The 19,816-nt window shown below is 43.2% G+C and overlaps 1 pseudogene; it reads left to right on the top strand.

The window, feature by feature from the left end:
* Positions 1 to 15,593: 15,593 nt before the first annotated feature.
* Positions 15,594 to 15,681, top strand: LOC136579377 (U2 spliceosomal RNA; annotated as a pseudogene).
* Positions 15,682 to 19,816: the final 4,135 nt, after the last annotated feature.

The following is a 19,816-nucleotide window of genomic DNA, read 5'->3' as shown; positions in this document are numbered from 1 at the left end:
GCATATGACCTCTAAAAACATACCGTAAAGCATAGACTTAAAAAAGGCAAACCTGATGAAAACCACCAAGAGAGCTATGGATTTTGTTTGAGGTGGTGGAGAATGTGTATACAACAATTGTTACACAAGTATTTACCAGTCATGGGGACAGCAGATAAGTTCTGGTGACAAAACTCATGATATTATGACTACAATGTGCCAAAAGGCAAATGGAAGACTGTTGATAAAGTGAAACCAGCTCCCCCACACTGGGCACAACCCTGAAATCAAAGTAGCATGGTGTTTTGGAATCCATGCATCAACCATGGATTCCAAAACACAAGATTTCTTCCAGCATTCATAAAAGCAGACAGAAAAAAGCGGGAACACTTGGAAGACTTTGACACAGAGGTGTAACTTCAAGCTCCTGGGCCCCAATACAAAATACTGTATGTAACAGGGCTCCCAACTATAATGCTTTATTCATAGTATTGTGCTCCCTATATGGAGAAGAAGGCTAAGGCTCCTGGGCCCGGGTGCAACTGCATCCTCTGCATCGCCTATAGTAATGCCCCTGCTCTGACATAAAGTAGAAGTAGAGTCTGTAGTAGACATCCCCAACCTTTTGTACCTCGGGAGCCACATTAAACTCAAAAATGGTGGAGAGAAATTTTTATATTAGGGCTGCATGGCAACTTTAGCCTCGACACACATTGCACGACTAGAGATGGCACTATGGCCCTGTATCCTAATGTAGGTAAATGTGATTGCATTGTCATAACTAAAGATAATGGACTATCTGCGATTATCGAGACACAACCACATTCACTTATATTAGGATGGGATGCAGTAGGGCTATAGTATGAGCTCTGACTGTGTGACATGTTATGCCCAAATTTGCCGTGCAGCCCTAGCCCAAATGTCGAGAAGCAAGAAATTATGAAAGTTCGAATTTTTGTTGGTAAATATTTCAGTGTGAAACTCGATTTTGGTATGATGCAATCTCAATTGGCACTGTTTAGTGGTCAGGATATGTCTACAATAATGTCAATTGCCAGTATATATGCACAAACATATGGTCATAACTCAGAACACCTATGACAAGCCACACAACAAAGGGTCTTGAACCCATGTGGCAACAGGTTGGGGACCACTGGTCTATAGTCTGGCAAAACCTAAATTGAACTCCTTGGATAATTATACACATAGTAGTTTATTTTATGGCTGAACACCCCACATCAGCGTAGAGATGGCATAGCCATGGTGTGAGGATATTCCTCAGCACCAGGGCCTGAAGTCTTATAAGATTGGAGTGCAAATGGAGGGAAATCCTGAAGGAAACACCACTGCAGTCCACATGAGGACTACTTGAAAACCTGCTTTCCAGAAAGATGACAACTCAAACATAAAGCTAAGGCTATAGAGGAATGGCTTAAAACAACACTGTTAACACAGCGGAGTGATCACTTCAGTCCAGACTTCCATCCATCGCACATTAAGTGTCTCTTACATGGCCCGATGGTCAGGCAAGAACATTAGAAGGAACATTCATTTGCCTGATCATTGGGCTGTGTGCACCCAATCAGCTGATGAACAAGAAAACATTAGCTTGTTGGCTGATCGCATCTTTTATGGAGGTGGAAAAATTATCGTGGTGGGCAGGACAACTCCTTGTATTAACAGCGGATATGCCAATGGTTATGATGAAACTGTATGAGTGATGAATGAGCATATGTACAATCATTTACCCCCCGTATATTCCTAATCGGCATGTGAGAACCCCAGATAAATGAGCCATGTAAAAGGACTTTTATTCATATTAATTAAAAACCTAATTCTGAAGTGGGAGGGAGGGGATGGTGGGGCTTGAATAGCCCAGTGTTCACTGTAATTGGCCACAGAACATGTGATGTCATTAAGTAATCTCTGGGTGCAGGGACCACATAGTTGGACAAGGTAAAGAAGGGCAAGAGTTCCAATGATATGATTTTTAAAACTGCATGGCATGACCAAAAATAAAGTTCAATCACAGTTACTGATGATGATTTGAGGCTGCTGTCACACAGTGATAATGAAGAAGGTAATACTTCATCCTCCTGACTGTGTACTTATAGTTGTCTAGCTTGGGTCAATATAGAAACTAAAGATAATAACACTGTCCTCCCAGCAAACAGAGATGATACTGGCTCTATCTGGCCATGTGATGCTATGCTAATGCACCATGGGATTACTAGCATAGCATAGAAGAAGAGAAAGCAGGGGGATATCTCAGCAAAAGGCTGCACTGAATGGAAGTGAGTACAATATGCATAGAAGACATCCAGAGTGTGACAGGCAATCAGGTGAGGGCTGAAGGGATGGAAAAATGTGTTTTTGCTGAAGTAACCCTTTACGAATTGCACTATAAACAATGTAATATACATCTTATGAACCTCTACTATTAACTCACTCTTCCTAAAAGTGGAAGGTATTTTAGTAATAGAGGCGTGCATCAGCACAAAATACAAGTTCTCTGTGGCAGCTTTACTCGCACCATTAGTTGAAACATATTCCATTTTTCTAATCTATTTACCGTATATACCGGCGTATAAGACGACTTTTGAACCCCGAAAAATCTGCTCTGCAGTCGGGGGTCGTCTTATGCGCCGGTAATACAAAAAAAAAAAAAGTGTAAAAAAAAAAAATTTATTACTCACCTCCCACGGCGTTCTGTCGCGCTCCGGCAGGATGTCGCTCGCTCCGGCAGGCTGTCGCTCGCTCCTCGTCCCCGGCGCAGCATAGCTTTCTGAATGCGGGGCTTGAAATCCCCGCTTCCAGAAAGCTAATACACACGCCGGCAGCCATGACAGCATTGAATGGCTGTGATTGGCTAAAGCACACGTGGCTTCAGCCAATCACACTATTCAATGACATCATTGAATGGCTGTGATTGGCTGAAGGCGCACGTGTTAGCAATCACACCCATTCAATGATGTCATTGAATAGTGTGATTGGCTGAAGCCACGTGTGCTTTAGCCAATCACAGCCATTCAATGATGTCATGGCTGCCGGCGTGTGTATTAGCTTTCTGGAAGCGGGGATTTCAAGCCCCGCATTCAGAAAGCTATGCTGCGCCGGGGACGAGGAGCGAGCGACAGCCTGCCGGAGCGCGACAGAACGCCGGGGGAGGTGAGTAATGATTTTATTTTTTTTTCTCCACTGTATACCGGCGTATAAGGTGACAGTTGGGGGGTCGTCTTATACGCCCCGTCGCCTTATACGCCGGTATATACGGTATATTTTCCGAGAATAGATTTTTTTCCCTATTGCCTGTACATGACTATAGGTGGCTGCCATCCTGCTGCCTGAGCTGCAGTTAACAGCACTCAGGGATATGTGCTACAGCAGCCCATGGGCCATTCACACAGTGGACAGAAGCTGACCCGGTGACTTCTATGGCAGAGTGCTGTGGGCATGCATTATGCAAAGTGGGGGAGCAGGTCAGCTGTGATCATCATCTATTGTGAAAGGTGGATCCTATATTATCTATGTGTGGACCTTTTATTATAATCCTGCCTGTGATGATAATGGGATGACTGTTGAAAAGTTTTCTCTACAAAGCAGGAAATGTCAGACTATCATCAGGCTCAGTGTGAACAATGCAGGTTTTTAGCATTTTTAAAATATAGATTGTGACATTGAAAATGACAAAAAAGGAAAAAGAATATGTTTAACATGAAACTTTTTATACAAGAGGTTATTTTCTGATGACCTAATCCCTTTAGGGCAGCAAGTGGTGTAATATTATGTATAATAGGAATTTCCCACAATGCAATTTACTGAAATATCATGGTAAATGGCTGCAATTGTGAAACTTTATTTGACGGAACCTGCTTGATAGCAAACTAAGGAAAGGTTAAACTGCATAGTCCTGTGATTTTCACAGCAGTTTTGCTGCAGTGCAGATGCTGTTCTCTCCTTTAAAGAAAAGGACAGAGCAATCACAAGCCACAAAACATTTTATTTATTTGCAGTAAGACACAAACATACACAGTATGTTACATTGTGTCCACTTAAGAATTAACCAGACTGCACATTAACTGTTATTTATTAGGCAAAATTACTAGAATTTACTATTGCTGGTAAAGGGAAGATACCGTCATTAGCCTCCGAGTGTAAATACCGACCTGACCAGTGGTAATTAATGTAATTATTATGCAAGAAGTGGCAGTGTTTGTTGCATATCCTTGTTCTTTCACCAAGACACTTCCTGTCCAAAGACCCTATTGGAGCATATAGATGTCATGGAGGAATGAGCCAGAGTGGAGGTCAGCTGACAATGACCTTGTCATACTATATTTCCGCTGCAATGGCCAGTGCAAGGAAAATGCACAGTTGGCTGAGATCATATTATCCTGTTTAGAAGAAAAACAAGCAGGTAGACTTAATGCAACAACTGGTTAAAGTCATTTATTCATAATCACAGCCGGAAATGAAATAAATGTGACAATCATAGTAACATAGTGTACAAGGCTGAAAAAAAGACACATGTCCATCTAGTTCAGCCTATTCTCCCCTCCCAATGTTGATCCAGAGGAAGGCAAAAAAAAAACATTTGGTAGAAGCCAATTTTCCTCATTTCACGGGAAAAAAATTCCTTCACGATTCCAATCTGGCAATAAAAATAAACCCCTGAATCAGCAACCCTTCCGAAGTAATCAGTGACTATAGCATTATTACACTCAAGAAAGGTGTGTAGGTCCCTCTTGAACTCTTTTAATGAGTTCACCATCAACACGCCCTCAGGCAGAGAGTTCCACAGTCTCACTGCTCTTACAGTAAAGAACCCCCTTCTATGTTGGAGTAGAAACCTTCTTCCCTCTAGACATAGAGAATGTCCCCATGTTACAGTCACAGTCCTGGGGATAAATAAATGATGGGAGAGATCTCTATATTGTCCCAATATATTTATACATAGTTATTAGCTCGAACCTCAGACATCTTTTTTCTGAACTAGATAACCTCTCTGGGCATTGTAGTCCATCCATTCCATTTATTACTTTAGTTGCCCGCCTTTGTACCATTTCAAGCTCTGATCTGTCCTTCTTGAGTATACATGCCGGTGCCCAAAACTGCACACAATATTCCATGTGTGGTCTGATCTGTGACTTGAAAAGAGGAAGAACAATGTTCCTGTCATGTGCCCCTAGATCTCTTGAGGGGAAAATGGGAAATTATGATTTTTCCACCAGGGATACAGAACTCCAACCCAGCCCTCCTGAATGACATCAGAGAGGTCAGGGGAGGGAGTGTTCTGAGGGACCCTTTATAATGTGAGACCCCACAGGCCCCAAATTGTCAGATCCTACAGAGGTATACCTGAGCGTAACGCTGTCCCATTTGCTTCAGTGACTCTGCATGTATTGGAACATTGGACTGATATCCAAATATGGTATCTTTCTTTTATTTTCCCCTGTTTATTTTAAAAATCTGTCTTGTTGTGTATTCATACTGTATTTCTTTATGCTCCCATGTAACAACCTTTTTTTGTATATCTTTGTACATATCAGATATTTTGGCGTTGCTAGATTTTTTCTGAATTAAATCTGCAATTTAAAAGTCAGCCTTGTCCGTTTTAAAAACAAACCATAATGCCGTAGATTGTGTTCATAATTCATAAATCGGGTTACAGTTTACCGATAACAAAACTGGTGGTGGCAGCGTTTATTTGTATGTATATTATGGAGCTCTGAGCCAGCACTGAGAGGGTGTCAGTTCGGACAGAAAGTTCTGCTGGCTGACCGGCCTTTCACTAAGGTCTCAGCATGGACTGTCAGCTTCTCCTGCACGCCGGCGCTTCCTCCTGGGCCTCCGCTCAGACTCCTCCCCTCTGATGATTTCTGTGCAGGAGAACAAAAGAGGGAAGGAGACTGAGCGGAGCTCCGGGAGGAAGCGCCGGTGTGCAGGAGAAGCTGACAGCCCACACAGAGACTTTAGTAAAAGGCCAGTCAGTCAGCAGAACGTTCTGTGGTATGATGGGAAGTGGGAGGAAGGAGAATGAGGGGCGTCCTGTGTCTGTGTGATGGGGAGTGGGGGGGACAAGGGGCATCCTGTGGAGTGGGGAGAACGAGGGACAATCTGTATGATGGAAAGTGGGGGGAGGAGAACGAGGAGCGATCTGTGTGATGGTAGTGGGGAGAGGACAACGAGGAGCGTTCTGTGAGATGGTATCGTTGTAATCATGCCAACCCACAGAAAAATGGAAAAATGTATCATTCCATTTATGCTGCATGATTAGTACTGTAAAAAAATGGCAGAATTGATGTTTTCTCTCCCAACTCTCAAAAAAGTGAATAAAAGATTTACAATACATTTTATGTACACACAAAAGATATCAAAAAAGAAAAACTACAGTTTACCACACAGAAAAGAAGCCATCATACCACATGTTGATGGAAAAATAAAAAAAGTTATGGCTTTTGAAAAGTGGAGATGAGAAACCCCCAAAAAATCATTGCATTCTTATAGCCAAAATAGACCATGTCCTTAATGGGTTAAAGAGCAGAAGGAGGGAATTGTTAGCGGTGTGTGGTTGTGTTGGGAAACCATATAGCCAAACATGTCTTTTCTGAAATTTTGCAGAGACGAATGGTGGCTGGAAAAAGCCCTAATGGTGGTCTGGGCCGGCTAGAGATGAAAACTGAAAGTGACTGTCACCAGCGATCACTGGAGGTAATTGCACAGTAATCACTATCAGCGGGCTGGCATCTGACCATTACGTGCAGACTTCACTATTAGAGGTATACTAGAACTGAGCTGCTGGTGACTAAGTGCTCAATGCCACAGCCGTAAGTGTACAACACTGTGGGAGACCACCAGCATTTCACACATCTTCCAGCCATGCGCACTGCCAGCAGGGACCACATATGGCTTCGTGTGGCACTGCGTATGCACAGTGTGATTTAAAAAAAAAACTTTTGCACCCTGGTCCATGAGCCTTTAGTTATGCCCCTGGCCCCAGTTCTGTAACGTCGCACTCTGTGGAGTATCTGCAGCTCTCCCCGACTTTTCCTGGGCGTGTTTCCGCGTCTTCTCCCTTCCCTCCTCGTTGTCCAGGGCATACGCAGCAGCTTTCAGCAGCACCACAGCTCAAACGTATCAATCCTCCTTCTATCAGCTTCTCTCGCAATTCCGCTTTCACATCCATACATGGCTATGGGGAAAACGGTGTTTTGCACTATCCTGTGTTTATTTGCTATACCAATATCCCTACTTTTCCAGATTTTGTCCATGTTTATCATTGCGCTTCCCCCCCAATGCTATCCTATGTTTTATCTCTGGCATAGATTCTCCAGCCTGGTCAATTTTTGAACCAAGGAAGATGAAGCCCTGTCACATCTAATAGACTGAACACTACCGTCACTGACATATTCAATAATGTTATATCATGGCTGAATCTGACAGGGCACACACTCAGCTGTGCTACAACTAAAAGACCCAACTCTACTCTACTGTATCTGACATATTCAACAATGCTACGGTATAAGGACTTTTACCCACTAGCGTTTTCTTAACGCTGCGATATCGCTGCGTTTTTTTACTGCAAATGGCAATGGGACTTTCTAATGTTAAAATCGCATCGCACAAAAATCGCAGAAGCGCAAACTTGTGATTTTAACATTAGAAAATCCCGTTGACATTTGCAGTAAAAAAAACGCCTCATGCCCCGCAGATATGAGGCCTAAAAATCAGAATAAACTCACCTGCTCCGGACAATGCGGATCTTCCTTCCTTTGGGGCGGGATCTTCTTTCTTCAGCCCGGTGGCGTGCTGCGCGCATGTGCCGGGCACATTCGCCAGGCTGAAGAAAGAAGATCCGGCCGCGAAGAAGGGAAGAACCGCACCGTCCGGAGACGGTGAGATTAATTCTGGTACGCGTCTCCCGTGGATCCGGACGGCTTCCATAGGCTTCAACAGAAGCCTGCGGGAGCCGTCCCCATGGGAGACCCGCATGAAAATGGAGCATGTCCATTTTTTTTCCCGCACGCGGACCCGCGCCTGGCGGGAAAGATGACATCCGCAGGTATTTAACTACCTGCGGGTGTCAAATGCATCCCTATGGGGCGCGGATTTGCGTGCGGGAGAAACGCTGCGGATTTTAAGCCGGTGGACATGAGGCCTTAAAAAAACGCTAGTGGGTAGAAGCCCTAACACTGCTCAGTCTTGTCAATTGAAAACAAAGTAGCGAAAGGAATTGATTTTGATTATGTGATTTTAAAATTTGCAGAGAACAAAGTTAGGAGACGAAGGGTTTAAGTGTTAATTAAATAAACCAGAAAATTACAGTTGCAACTCAGGTACCACTGTCGATAGGTATTGTCCCTTCTCCTCTCTCCTCCAGTCCATTACCTGACAAAGAATCTCATCATTCTCATTTGCCCAAGGAATAAGCTGGTGAAGTAATCCGCAGCTGGTTTGTGCCCCGGCAGTGTGTTTAGACTGCATGAATTGTGCAGTTCTCATTCACTGATCATTTACTGCTTCACATTCCTTTGTGAAGCACTGAACGATCAGTGTTTAAACTGCAGGAGCCAACGCTGACTTTTAGGCCATCTGCAGACGGGCGGAAATTCCACGTCAGGATTTCCCGTGGAATTTTCGCCCCTGGAAGCAGCCATAGGCTTGCGTTAACAAATGCAATCCTATGCATACAGCTGCGATTTGGCATACTCTATTTCTGTGCGGGGCTCGCAGAAACGTCACTCACCAGCCGCCAGCTCCGCTCTGCGCCGGCTGCCCGGCAGCCAGCACATGAAAGAGCCGTGGCCGCGGGAGCAGGTGAGTGTCACGCTGTTCTCTGCAGACGCTCGGGTCGGGTCCCGCTGCGAGAATTCTCACAGCCAGATCCATCCCGGCCGTTTGCAGGCGGCCTTACGCAGACTGAAACTGAACAACAAGCAAGCAGCGCGCGATTCTTGTTAATCGCTCAGTCGTTGACACGCGCCTAAATGCATTTAAATGATAATTGTTATGTGTAAACACAGCTTTAGACTGGTGACAGTTAATAGTTTATCACTCTGCATTTCATCTGACATGTCATTTTTCTCTGTGAATGCACTGGTGAAAAAACAATTTAACATATTTTCGCCTCACCGCACTCTACTATTTTCCCCTTATTACTGTTTAAAAGGCCAACACTTTCCATTTAAATCTTTTTGATATTTATATAGTTGAAGAACAGTTAAGAGTATGTGCTCCTGCACACTGGCGAGACCGATATCGAGATGTGATTGACGCCACGATATCGCTCTTGCAATCCTTATTGAAGCTCTGGATGCGAGGCAACAGCCTCCCATCCAAGCAGGAAAAAAGGAATCTCATGCCGTGGCTGTCATAGCCACGGCAGGAGATAGTGATCTTCTCCGATTGATTTCAATGGGCCAGCGTCAGCAGTGCCATCCCCATTGAAATCGATGGGGGATGCTCATGATCCCATGGCCAGAAGAGAAGCGAGGACTTGCAAGAAGACGCGACAAAGATGACAGCGCTACTAAGGTGATGTATTCTTCTTTTTTTCTGCAGTTATTGATTGCTTTTTGGGGGGCTTATATTTCAAGCCCTGGCCCCTCCCCCGAAAATCCTCATCGTAGGGAGACCCCTGCCACTGCTGTCACAGCAGTGACAGAGGATTGCGATCCTCACCCATTGATTTCAATGGGGCTGGTGCTACTGCTGCCGTCCCCATTGGAAACAATGGGCAAGATCGCAAAAAGAATGGACATGCCGCGATTTTGTTTTAACGCTGCATCGCAAGCGTTAAAACATCGTAAACGTGCATGGAGCCATTGGCTGCAAAATTTTGCGATTTCTCGCAGCGCTAGGAAATCATGCTTTTAGGACCACTAGCTATTCTGATATACTAACTAGATGGCAGCCTACCATCTGGGCGGTCAGCTCTCATCCATTTATTATTTTACTCTATCTCTGTTGATCTGGGGGGTGATTATGTATCATCGCATCACTCCTGTTTTCTATAGTTAGTATATCAGAATAGCTACTGCTCCTGATCCAGCAGGTTTGATGGAAACTGTGTAGAGAGAGCAAAAACAAGGGGAAAAAAGTAATAAGAGTAGAGGAAAAACTATTGGTTGAACTCAGTTTGGTGATGGAGTGGCTGGTCTAGTGTATAGATCGAGCCTATGAGCAATATCAGTCAATCAAAACTTGAAATAGGAGGTACAGAGGGCTTAACTGCCAGGGAGGGATGCTACCTGGCAGTTCTCTGTAGAATATAGGGGACCCTGTTGGTCCTTATCTCCTCCGAGCCGTGATCTTCTCTTTTGTTCACATCGAAGGTTCACACCTTTAGTGGACATATTGGGTGTTAAGGTTTATACTATCTGAGGGAATCATAGCCCCTGAGGAACTTACCTCAAGTGAAACGCGTAGGACTGATATGCTCTGTTGCCTCCTCAATTAATCTGCAGGGAGTATACAGTAGCACTTATTGCTTTTTTAGACGTGTCCTGGATGGTCTTAGGTTCTAACCGTCCGATTACAGCCAAGACCAATTCATCAATAATTCTAATGACACATGAATGACTTCTCACTTTATAGACAGCTAAGTAAGACGCAATCTATAAATATAAAACGTGTGTACCTTGCAATATATCCGACTTGTGTGGGAACGCATAGTTACTGAATGTTTGTTTGTTTCCTCTGACAGATTTTAACCTAGATAATAAAAGTTATATTTTATGTATTAGTCCAGTCAGTGAGTACAGAAACTGAATGACTCTCAACCAATTGTTCAGTCTCTGCATGCCTTTACAGGGCCAAATATCGTACAAACTCCCGCGGGGATTTGAACAACTCTGAACCATAATCGTTACTTCTTTATTAAATAGTTCAAAACAATATTAACGTGTTTCGGGGACAAAGCAGCAGCTTCTTAGGAGGATTTTCTGCAACATACTTTTTCAGTGCAGCAGGAAATCCTTGTCCTTCCACCTTCTGCACTCTCTACAGTTGTTTCTGAAGAAGGGGCTGCATCCCCAAAACGCGTTAATATTAGCTGTTTTTAACTATTTAGTAAAGAAGAATCGAGTCATTTACTCGTTGCAATATTTTTCTTGGTTATATGAGGTGCACCTTTAATCCACACATTTTAATTTTCCTCCAGCCTAACAAGCCCATTGAGCTGTGCCAAAAACATTGGAAGCTGTTTAATTGCAGTATGTTGGTCAAGTGCCAAATATCTCAATTGACATTGCTCAGCTTGCTGACTAGAAATCTTATGTAAACAGTTCAATGAAACAGCAGAGCACATCTTACGGCACCAAGGTTTCAAAGAACTTATCTCATTTTTGCAAAAAAATTAGCTGCTCATAGAACTACCTTGTGTTATCTCCTGGCGGTATATTGACAGATGAACCTCTGGCTTATTACGCAGTAGTTCAGCAGACTGAATATGTAATTGAATCTCTCTTCCCGGCGCAGGTGTTCAGTAAATAACAGTTCCCAGTAAATTAGTACATTCTCAGGTCCTCATGTAAAACTGATTGTGATGCTAGTTTAGGCTCCTTTTAGACAGCCCGATGTTGTTTGTACAAGCAAACGAGCCGGTGACGTCATCACCACCTCGTTCGCCCTCATGCAGCCTGTTTAGATAGGCAGATTCATAGTTGACTCGTTCAATGAAAATCGTTTATTTCTCGTTCAGTGTTTCACATTCGCTATGCAGGATCACTACCTTTTCTCCTTAAGAAGAGCACCTAGAAGGTGAGTGAGTGAGGAGACTTATAAGGCTATTGATGTTCCTCTGGGAAATATGCAAATAAGGGAGATGGAACAATACGGCTGGGTTCACACGGGGCGGAATTGCTGCGGAATTTCCGTCAGGAAAGTCCGCATGGCAATTCCGCCCGCAGCTCCTAATCCCAAAGTGGACAAAACCCGGGGCTAGAGGCTACGGGTTTTGAAGCTACACTTTTCCAGTGGAATTCTTGCGGTTTTTCAGTGCGGCCATTCCGCGAGAATTCCATCCCGTGTGACCCCAGCCTAGCTCTGCAAAGGTATTGTTCCATCTCCCGTATTTGGATATTTGCTATGCGAAACACTGAATGAGAAGTGTTTAAACAGAACACTAATTGAACGAGCCAACAATGATTTTATGCCTACAGAAACTGAATGATGAAGGAGAAGTGAATGATTCTCGATCATCATTCAGTCGTTGGCTTGCATTTAGGCCGAACAATTATCGTTCACCTTCGTTTGTTTGAACCGTTTTTTGGACAATAATCGTTCCGTCTAAAAGCACCTTTAGTTAGCAGACAGAATCAGGAATGGCTTTGTGTATTCTGTTTTCTTTTTGGGTCGGAATTAGATCAGTTTACAAAGTGTAGTTGAATGGGACCCTGCCAGACCCTCTATGCTTCCCTCTTCGAGCGCAGCACAAAGTGGTGGGTGATTGTTCTCAGTTAGAGAAACCAAGTAATCTTGTCGATATGATACCTGTTTATGGCTAACAAAAACACGCGATGTTATAGAGAGCTTTCAATCCTCTCAGGGTTTTTATCGCAAAGTAGTGACACACACTGATTTCAAAAAATGAGTAGCACTAAATGTCCCTTTTGTACCCACCACAGGAATGCATCAGAGCATCAATACCAACAGAATGCCAGCATGCCCATGTGGATACTTCATTTCATCTTTGAAAATGTTAATTTGAACCAAAACATCATTTTCTTTGTATGTGTTCAGGATGAAATAAAGTATTCAAATGGACCTACTAGCATTCTGTTTGTATTTGGAAATACACTGATTTCAATTTTCTGTCACTCATGTGTTAAAAAAGTATAGAGAGTAAGACTTTTTTCAAATTTTCACCCATTCCCTGAATAGGTGAAAATTGATAGTTCAATGGGGACCTTAACGCTGGGATCTGCGAAAACATGTGACCAGTGACTTTTACCTATTTCTCAATGCAGAATTGCTTATTCCTATATCCATAACATTGCAGCAAATGGATTGCGGAAGGGTGAAAACTTGAAAGAAGTCTTACTCTCCGAAATACCCCTGTGCGTTTTGAAGAAATTACACCTTGTTCCTTACAATGAGATGCACACATTGCCCACGAGAAGCTGATGTATTACCGTGCGTAGGAAGACAGCTGCCAATCAACAATGCCCAAAACAATCCCATTGAAAAAATGGGACCATTTCTAGCATCAAGTTTACCTCCACCATTTCTGCACCACACTGGACATATGGAAATCAATTGTTATCATCCAGAGCCTGTTAGATAGGTTAGTACATGAGAGAAGTAATCCACTTATTAGAGTCACGTTATTAGTATATAACCATTCCTGTGGTGGTATAAGAGGACTTAATGTTATTGAAATAAGAATTAATTGACTGATTGATTCACTGACTGTTTATATCTGAATTACTTTTACTACAGCCCCATATGTTTCCAATATATGTTCTAATAAAAGCTATTTTTAATAAAACTGTATGTGCTGCAGTCGCTATTGACTATGGCATCTAAGGAATTAAATTGTCAGGATCAAAGTTATCTCCCGTCGCAGCATTTAGCACAGGATGATAGATGCTGCTCAAGAGTTGTCCCCTTGCGGGTGATGGTGAATGACAAATGTCTTATGCCTGCTTTAGTTAACAATCTGTTCACACTGGAATAATTTGTTGCGTTCTTTTACAAGATCAATTATGGATATCCATCTTGTAATGGGTTCATCTTTTTCAGTTAGCTTTTTTTTACTAGACAGAATAGCGCAGCAGACTACACTCTTCTTCATGTCGAAAATTGAAAGTTTTGTGCTGCATGGCATACTTGTACCTATTAGAGTGGCCTTAAATTCACTGGTCATTATAACGTAAAGAAAATTATCACCGGACCTAATGATTTTCACTTGATAACTGCTGATGCCACTGTAAATCCACCACTAGGAAGCAAGAAGAAAGTCCCAAGTTAAAAAAAATAAGTTCCAGTTGAAGAAAATGCATTCAATACACTACTTCCCATCCTTGGAGATATGTTTAAACAGGTGCTCCCATCCCAGCTTTTCATGACCAAGATGGAAGCCCACAGTAAGAGCTAAAAGAGTCTGGGATGATTTAGTAAATCCTGCACTGAGCAGGGGGTTGGACCTGATGACTTTGGAGGTCCCTTCCAGCTCTATCATTCTATGATTCTATAAAATGCTCTGTTTCCATAGCTCTTATCAAAATGAACGGAAGCATTGGCGTAACTATAGGGGGTGCAGAGGGTGCAGTCGCACCAGGACCAGGAGCCTTAGAGGGACCATGAAGTCTCTCTTCCCCATATTGCAAACCAATACTATCAATGTAGTTGAGGGCCCAGTTCCAGGCTTTGCACTGGGGCCCAGCAGCTTCAAGTTACGCCTCTGGATGGGAGTTATGGAAACAGTGTAGCGCACTGTGCCACACTGTTTCCATAGCTCCTATTCACTTCACTGAGAGCTACAGATGAAACACTGGGCTCTTTCCAACAGGTGGTTGGGACAGAGCCCCAGATTTTCCCATCTTAGCCATGAAAAACCGAAATTGAAACGCCCGTTTAAAAAAAAAGCACATGTTAATCCCCCTAACACACAAGCCCAAATAAATACACAAGACAAACCAATATGGCAACATTTATGGCATCAGATACTCTTTACATAACAGAAACATTATACAGCTTTAGTATATCATAATTATTCTTATTATTGCTATTAACGTTAACCCAGGGAAGGCAATAAACCCCAAGACGTTGAAGCCAATTTTCCTTATTTTCTTAGTGGAAAGGTTCCTTGCCGACGTCAAATGTAGCAATCAAAATAAATCCCTTGACCGAAGAACCTTCAGAGGCAAGCTAGTGATTACAATGTAATCATCTGTTGAACCATCCTTCGTAGGGAGGTGAAGGGTGCTACACACACAGCAAGCCTAGAATGCATGGGCATGGCAAGAGGAGCGATCAGGCGCATATCTCAAGGCGGTGCTATGCAGATTTTAAAGCTGCAGCACAGCATTGTAGACGACCACAAAAGCCTTGAAGTCGCTTTTCAGTGAAAAGTTATGATACTGAAAGGCAATTTCAAGTCACAAAGCCATAGAAGAATTTGGGAATATAAATTTATAACAGTTTTTGACACTTTCAATAGAAGGCTAAATTCTTCATGATGATTAATGCGTTTTGGGACGTTTGAGAAATCTATAGCACGGATAACACTACTGGCCTGGTGAACCCCCTAAACACTACTTTAGGGACCATGAAACCTTCACTCTCTTATCAGTAAATATTTCAAGATGTTTGTATTTCTGCAGTAGTATTCTTTTAAGTACAAATTATTCACATCCATGTCTGTGCCTTGTCATAAGTATGTGTGTATAAATACGTATCTATTTCATTTAAGCCAGAAGAAGAACCCTGCGTTGGTTCGAAAGCTCGCTATAACATCATGTATTTTTGTTAGCCATTAAAAGGTATCATATCTACAAGATTACGTGGTTTCTGTTGCTGGGAACAATCAAATTTTTCACTGAACCTCACATTATCTCAAGAATTGGAAGGCAAAGTTGGGAGCCTAGGGCTCAGCAAAAACTTTTTGGGTTATCACTTCTTGGCCTCTTGGCTGAGATCAAGTGTAGTATCTGAAAGTATCAGATTTAGTAGTTGATTCTTCCAAGTGGTGCACCATATTATACAAGGCCTACTGACAGCAGCGTCATTAGCAAAACAGAGACTTTGCATGTGGCAGTAAAATAACAGCTGGACTTACTGATATCTCTTGTCGTCCTTGCTTACAGCAGTGAATCAGACAAGTACCTACTACATATCTCACATAAAGATAGGTTACCCACAACTTTTGCAATCTGAACTTGTAGTGCCCATCAAGCATTAAAAACTTCACACGATTTCTGATATCTCTCATCCAAGAATAAAGGGGTTGTCCCGAGAAAGCAAGTGGGGGTATACACTTCTGTATGGCCATATTAATGCACTTTGTAATATACATCGTGCATTAATTATGAGCCATACAGAAGTTATTCACTTACCTGCTCCGTTGCTGGCGTCCTCGTCTCCATGGTGCCGTCTAATTTTCAGCGTCTAATCGCCCGATTAGACGCGCTTGCGCAGTCCGGTCTTCTTTCTTCTGAATGGGGCCGCTCGTGCCGGAGAGCGGCTCCTCGTAGCTCCGCCCCGTCACGTGTGCCGATTCCAGCCAATCAGGAGGCTGGAATCGGCAATGGACCGCACAGAAGACCTGCGGTCCACCGAGGGTGAGGATCCCGGCGGCCATCTTCACAAGGTAAGTAAGAAGTCCCCGGAGTGCGGGGATTCAGGTAAGCACTATCCGTTTTTTTTTTTTTAAACCCCTGCATCGGGTTTGTCTCGCGCCGAACGGGGGGGCTATTGAAAAAAAAAAAAACGTTTCGGCGCGGGACAACCCCTTTAAGACTACTCTTATATCAATATCACAATCACTTTATTTGATATTATATATATAACTACGCTGATCACCTTATACCCTGCTCTAATCTAGCTATTATCAGCACACAACCTAAGAATTCATCTGCAGGAGAAAAACTGCCAGAATTTGCTCCTGACCCTACACCATGCTCCACACGAGCCACCAAGGCCAGACATGAAGATGATGTAGAATCACATAAGGAATCTGAGCCTACCCTATGTTACATCCCCTTACAACAATTAGAGGCCATAAATACCTGTAAAACCTTGCTTACAGGGAAAATTGAAGAAATCAAAATTGCCATTAACCTACGTAGACAAGATCTACAAAACATACGGGGTCGGATACATGAAAAGGAAAGTGAGCTTTCCAGTGTTGAAGACTAACTGCACTCGCTCTTTGCTGTAGTTCAGATGGAAATTAAAAGGGCTGAAATTTCTCAATGCAAAACTGATAAAAAATCATCCCATATTGTTGACCATCCCCCAAGAAGCTAAAGAATCACAACCTGAAACTTTACTGGAACAATAGCTCAAATGCACATTAGGGGAAGATTTCTTTTCATCCTCCTTTGTACGTAAGAGACAGTATCCTAGTCACTGGCGTAACTATAGGAGATGCAGTTAGGGGGCCCATAATGCTTCTCTTCTCCATATAGGAAGCCCAGTACTATGAATAAAGCATTATAGTTGGGGGCCCTGTTACAGGTTTTGCATTAGGGCCCTGGAGCTTCAAGTTATGCCTCTGCTTTAATCCCCAAAAGCCCCACTATGTCTTACTTTCGGGGTATGTCTTATATTGGAGGCGGCAGTGACAAGTGCAGGGGACGGCGCGGTGACGTATGGAAAGGGGGGCGGCGCGGAAGTGGGCAGGAGGCGGCGCTCATTTGGATCAGACTAAGGCCGCCTGCACACGAGCGGAAATCCCGCCGCGGGATTTCCCGCGGGATTTCCGCCGCTGAATGTTTGCATAGGAGTGCATTAAAATACGCACTCCCATGCAGACGGCCGCGGTTTGGCCGCGCGAAATGTCGCGCGGCAAACAAACCGCGGCGTGTCTTAATTTTCTGCGGGGCACGCACTCACCCGGCCGCCGGCTCCGGTCTGCGCATGTGCCGGCTGCGCAGACACGGGGCCGCCAGGCGCGGGTGAGTACGCGCTCGTCTCTGCAGGCTCTCGGGTCGGATCGCGCGGCGAGAATTCTCGCTGCCAGATCCGACCCGCTCGTCTGCAGGCGGCCAAAGGCGGCAGACACGGTGACGTATGGAGGGGGGGGGGGGCGCGGAAGTGGGCAGGAGGCGGCGCTCATTAAGATCAGAGGGAGGTGGCAGACGCGGCGACGTATGGAGAGGGGGACGGTGCGGACGTGGGCAGGAGGCGGCGCGCAGCTAGATGAGAGGGAGGCGGCAATACCCCCGTGTTTCCCCGAAAGTAAGACATATGTCTTACTTTCGGGGTACGGCTTACATTGGCCGACCCCCCTGAAACCCCCGATACGTCTTACAATCGGGGGTGTCTTACTATCGGGGAAACACGGTAGTTATATCTATCTATCTATCTATCTATCTATCTATATAAGGGCTCCCACATACTTGCGTTTGCGGTTTTTTTTTTTAACGCAATTGTTAATGGGACTTTCTAATGTAAAAAATGCAGCGCAATGCAACTGTGTTTTTGGTGCATTGTGTTAGGTTGCATTTTTAACATTAGAAAGTCCCATTGACAATCGCGTTAACAAAAAACGCAATCGCAAGTGTGTGGGAGCCCTATAGGGCGAAAGCCCTCACTGACTAACTGACTGACTCACCACTAATTCTCCAACTTCCTGCTGTTGTACAAACATGAAATTTGGCACAACCACTCTATAGGTCCTAAATAGGAAAGGTAAATGAGTCACAACTTGATTATTCACTGCTAAGTCAAAACTAAATGCATCCCTATGTAATGTACCTAATCTAATTCTCTAACTTCTTGGTGTCATACAAACTTTAAATTTGGCACGAACAATCTTTAGGTCCTAAATAGGAAAAATAAAGGGGTCGCAACTTGATTATTCAATACTAAGTGAAAAGTAAGTGACCCTCTATATTATGTAGCTTCCCAGGTGTCGTAGAAGCCTGAAATTTGACACGAGCATTCTTTATGTCCTAAATAGGAAAAGTAAAGGGCTCTCAACTTCATTATTTAATTCTAAGTACAAAAGTAAGTGACCCCCTATGTCATGTAACTTCCCAGTGTCGTACAAACTTGAAATTGGGCACTACCTTTCTTTAGGTCCTACATAGGAAAAGTAAAGGGGTTGCAACTTGATTATTCAATTCTAAGTGCAAAAGTAAGTGACCCCCTATGTAATGTAACTAATAACACACATCTGAACCGCACAAACATGAAATTTGCTGCAACTATTCTTTACATCCCAATAAGAAAAGGGGTTACGACTTCAATATTTAATTCTAAGCATGTAAAAATTGTGAAAATCCACAAAACATGACATAGTTCCTTTCACAGAAACTATAAAGCCTAGAGAAATGACTTGTATACTGAGCAGAATCTACCTCACCTCTATCTGTATATACTGAGGAGAATATAACTGATCTTTGTGTGCATATACTAAGGAGAATCTACCTCACCTCTTTATTTATATACTGAGGAGAATCTACCTCACCTCTATGTGTATATACTGAAAAGAATCTACCTTACCTCTATATGTATATACTAAGGAGAATCTACCTCACCACTATGTGCATATACTGAGCATAATCTAACTGACCTATGTGTGCATATACTAAAAGGCTGTAAAGTACATAAGGAAGCGGCCGTGGACTGCAGTGGGTGTTACCTTTAAGGGTAAAAAGTGAGGAGAGTGGGAGGGGTGGCATGTTCAGCAGATTGTCATTGGTACATACAGTCTGAGGAGAATCTAACGCTCCTCTATGTGTATACATATTTTATTCCTCGATTCCTCTGAAGTAACCATGATGTTTTTATAAAATCTTCAGTGCGAACAACAGGTAAACACCTGTACTAAATTAACTTGGGCAAAGCCGGTTTTATCAGCTAGTTCTTGTACGTAGGAGACAGTAACATAGTAGTTATATTCTTGTAGATAAGAGAAAGTAATGTAGTAGTTATATACCTGTACATAGAGGGCAGTACTAGAGTAGTTATAGTCTTGTACGTAGGGGGCAGTATCGTAGTATTTATAATATTATAATATCTATAAAATTTGGCGCGACCATTCTTTAAGTCCTGAATAGGAAAAGTAAAAGGGCCACAACTCGATTATTCAATGCTAAGTGCAAAAGTATGGGCACCCCTATGTAATGTACCTAATTTAATTCTCTAACATGAACATGAAATTTGG

This window comes from Eleutherodactylus coqui, chromosome 9 (genome assembly GCF_035609145.1).
Source record: "Eleutherodactylus coqui strain aEleCoq1 chromosome 9, aEleCoq1.hap1, whole genome shotgun sequence".
In the NCBI taxonomy this organism is placed as follows: Eukaryota; Metazoa; Chordata; class Amphibia; order Anura; family Eleutherodactylidae; genus Eleutherodactylus; species Eleutherodactylus coqui.
The sequence above is the reverse complement of the archived record's forward strand: the minus strand, read 5'-3'. Positions and strand labels throughout refer to the sequence as shown.